This window comes from Myodes glareolus, chromosome X (assembly GCF_982192425.1).
Source record: "Myodes glareolus chromosome X, mMyoGla1.1, whole genome shotgun sequence".
Classification (NCBI taxonomy): Eukaryota; Metazoa; Chordata; class Mammalia; order Rodentia; family Cricetidae; genus Myodes; species Myodes glareolus.
This window is the reverse complement of record NC_142053.1, coordinates 63745003-63749364: the sequence shown is the minus strand read 5'-3', so window position 1 is coordinate 63749364 and position 4362 is coordinate 63745003. Positions and strand designations below refer to the sequence as shown.

Sequence of the window (4362 nt, the reverse complement as noted above, 5' to 3'; positions counted from 1 at the left end):
AAGCAACTTTAGCTAAGGACTAGAGTAATTGACAATTTTCAGAGGCAGGAAATTTTTCATAACCATTTTACCATGTCTTTGAATGATTTTACAGTATTTTTCCTTGTGTCCAGCTTATCCATTCCTGGATACTATGTACCTTGTCAGTGGTGGAGGCATGGCAGTTCCTTGCCCAAAGACCAGTTTTCAGAAGAAGAAAACAAGCTCCAAGTAATGTTTCTTTGGTGCTCAACATTCTATTGGTAATAGATTTATGCTGGCAGGAGCAATCATGTCTCACTTTAACAGAACCATAAGATATTTAAATGCCATATTTTATAGCTCTTTAAAGTAATTGAAAGTTACCTGTCTATGCAAAATACAATCTCTATGAATCTAAAGAACCTGATTAGTCTAACTATAAGTATGACAATCATAGATGACTATTGATCTATAATTCATAATACCTATATAATATAAAGACTAAAACATTATATTTGAATATTATACAATAAACATCTGCAAAAAAGAGGACAATAACCTCAAAATTAAAAAAAATGTATAAGTATCATTATCAGAGGTAGAAATGTGTATTGCAACATGATAAATATATCCTAAAATTGTAATAATTTACATAAATGTTTGATCATTGATAGAAGTCTACCAGTATATATGTTTCCCATTTCCTATTGGAATTTTTGACATATCCTCCATGTTTTGCCATCATCTAGAACAGTATGGTCTTTTACAGAAGGCTCTGGATATTTTTTTAATTTCCTTGGTGAGGCATATCCTGAAGGCCTGCAAGAGGCCACTCAAGAAGTTTCCTGATGGTTTCAGGTTGCCTTTTCTGTCTTTTGTTGATCTGCATTCATTTGTCCAATGTCTCCCTTTGCCACACCTACTACATATACCTGAATGCTGGAGTCCTCTTATTCTTGTTATTCCCATAGGTAATACTATTCCTAGGAATTCTTTGTCTACAATCCATTCTCAGATGTCCTATTCTACCTCAGTTAAAACATTTTGCATTTTAATATCTCCTCACTTTTTGGAAATTTCTTCCCTCTCTATGATTAAGTATTAGAATCAAATGTCTCAATGCTCATTATATACAATATCCTTTCATCCATAGGTGTTAATCTATCCTTTAAAGATCCAAGTATTTTTTTGCATTCTTATTTGACATTTTCAAAACCTAGCATATGGGTCTGTTACTCCAATTTGTACAGTCTTAGTTAATCTTTGCAAAAAGATACTAAAGAGTTCTCTCTGGCCCTATTAAATCCTGGTACATGATTCAATTTATTTTCCTGATTCTTAAGTCCTGTCCCAATCATTTAAGACTTCTTTGTGGCATAGGAAAAATGGTTGTTCATTGTAAAGAGCTTGAACCTATGTGTCAGCATAAGTGCCCTCACCAAGAATTTGATCTTGGGAAGTCTCAAATCCTCCTGCTTTTAACTGTTGTTCCAAAATTTTTGATTCTTTCCAGAAATAACATTTAAACATCAGCTGTGGCCCATAATCCAGTACTGCTGAAACTAACTGAAGACTATCAAGTGATGTTGACTTGATACTAGAATCCCATATCTTTATCAACTCCCTAAAAATGTGTAATTCAAACCATAAGTTACAACAGCATACTTAATTTCTTTTAGGTCATTCATTCCTGTAGAAATTCATCTACCTTCTTTGGATTCTTTTGGGCATTTAGATCTTGATGATTTTTTAGAGTATATTACAGGATAGGAAGCTAAAATCCTGGGTAAGTCATCTTTGAGAGCTACTAGCAATGTTGCATTCTGTTCTTGTGTCTTCTTTCTCTGTTCATCAGTTCCAATAATTGCCTCAGTTATTTAAAATCTCTTTACAATTGTCTTTTGTAAAGCCTACATCTCCTGGCATGTATATATCTCTAGTGATTTCTTTGAGGCACCTAGCTTCTGGTCCTCATTCTGTACATGCGATTCCATGTCTGAGGTTTCTTCTTTAAATATAACACCTCATCCTAAGACATTACTTAAATAGCATGGAAATTGCAATCCTGGAAAGATACTCTATCTGTTAAACAATCATAGCTTTTTTTGTCCATAAAGGCTTTTTATTTCTGTTTTACATCTCTAGAAAAAGAATCCCAGGATTTTCCCTCCTGTGTGCTTTCGTCTTGTTTCTTCATGGTCCATGACGCCAGCTGAGGTAGTCAGTACAATGAAGCCAAACTGACAGGACGGGAGCAGATTGTTCTGCCATTTTTCTAGGTTTTTGAGTTGCACATCAAATCTAGGGCTTATCACTCCACACTTGTTCAACCTGCCTGTGAGGTTCACAACGATCTTCCCAGCTCTGTGGTCATCAATAATTTCAAATTCACCAATGTAACCGTGCTTCATCATCATGGTTAGGAACCGAACGATGACTTTGGAGCAGGGCCTGATGAGGACCTGGCGTTTGCCTCTCTTCTCTGCATTGTTGATGCTCTTGAGAGCATCGGCCAGGACATTCATGCGCACCATGGTGGCGGCGCTGGGAAGATGGCGGAAAGAGCCGATCATAGCTTTTTAACAGTTTGAATTTTTTCTTTGTATTCATTTATTTATTTATTTATTAAAATTTCCACCTCCTCCATGCCTCCCATTTCCTCCCACTCCCCACAATTCCCCTCCCTCCACCATCTCCAGTCTTAAGAGAAGTCAGGGTGCCCTTCACTGTGGGAAGTCCAAGGCCCTCCCCTCTCCATCCAGGTCTAGGAAGCCAGTACATGCAGTAGAATCAAAAACCAGTCCATTATGAATGGCATCTCAGTCATCCCCCATTGTCAGTCACAATCAGAGAGTCCGGGTTGATCACAAGCTCATTCTGATCCAGTCCAGCAGGATTTGGTGAGCTCCCATTAGATCAGTCACACCATCTCAGTGAGTGGATGCATGCCTCACTGTCCTGACTTCCTTGCTCATGTTCTACCTCCTTTGCTCTTCATCTGTAACTTGGGGTCTCAGTCCAGTTCTTCAATATGGGTCTCTGTCTCTATCTCCATCCATCACCAGATGAAGGTTCTATGGTGATATGCAAAATGTTCATCAGTGTGGCTATGGGAGAAGGCCATTCAGGCACCCTCTCTTCTGTTGCCCAAGGACCAACTGGGAACATACCCTTTGATACATGGAAACCGCTCTAGAGCCAAGTCTCTAGCCAACCCTAAAATGGGTCCCTTAATTAAGATATCTTCTTCCTTGATCCCATATCCACCCTTCTTCAATCTCAAACACCCCTTCCCCCAGAGATCTTGTCTACTTCCAATATCTAGGAGGATAAATATATGTTTTTATTTGGGTTAACCTTCTTATTTAGCTTCTCTTTGGTCACAAACTATAGATTCAATGTCCTTTGTTTGTGACTAGAACCCACTAATGAATGAGTACATACCATATTCATCTTTTTGGGTCTGGGTTATCTCACGTAGTAAAGTGTTTTCTATTTTCGTCCATTTGCATGCAAAATTCAAGAAGTCATTGTTTTAAACCGCTGAGTAGAAATCAAAATGTGTATATGTGCCACAGTTTCTTTATATAGTTTTTCATTGTGGGGCACCTAGGTTATTTCCAGGTTCTGGCTATTACAAACAGTACTGCTATGAACATAGTTGAATAAATGCTTTTGTAGTATGATTGGGCATTACTTGGGTCTATTCCCAAGAGTGGAATTGCTGGACCCTGAGGTAGGTTGACTCCCAGTTTCCTGAGAAACAGCCACACTGATTTCCAAAGTGGTTGCAAAAGTTTGTATTCCCACCAGCAATGGATGAGTGTTCCCTTTACTCAACATCATCCTCAGCATTGGTAATCATTGGTGTTTTTGATTTAAGTCATTCTGACAGGTATATGATAGTATCTAAAAGTTCTTTAGATGTGCATTTCCCTGATTGCTAAGAAAGTTGAACATGACCTTATGTATCTTTTGGCAATTTGAACATCTTCTGTTGAGAATTCTCTGTTCAGTTCAGTACCCCCCTTTTTTAATTGAGTTAATTAGAGTTTTAATGTCTAGTTTCTTGAGTTCTTTATATATTTTGGAGATCAGGCCTTTGTCTGATGTAGGGTTGGTAATGATCTTCTCCCTTTAAGTGGGTTGCTTTTTTGTCTTAATGACAGTGTCCTTTACTTTACAGAAGATTTTCAGTTTCAAGATGTCCCCTTTATTCACTGTTGCTCTTTTTGTCTGTGCTACTGGGGTTATACGTAATAAGTGGTCTCCTGTGCTCATGTGTTGCAGACTACTCCAAAATTTCTCTTCTATCAGGTTCAGTGTAGTCAGATTTGTTTTGAGGTCTTTAATCCATTTTGACTTGAGTTTTGTGCATGGTGATAGATATGGATCTATTTT

General features: G+C 37.8%; 1 pseudogene; it reads right to left on the bottom strand.

The window, feature by feature from the left end:
• Positions 1–2074: 2074 nt before the first annotated feature.
• LOC125389328 (small ribosomal subunit protein uS8 pseudogene) lies at positions 2075–2503 on the bottom strand (annotated as a pseudogene).
• Between the last annotated feature and the right edge of the window lie 1859 nt (positions 2504–4362).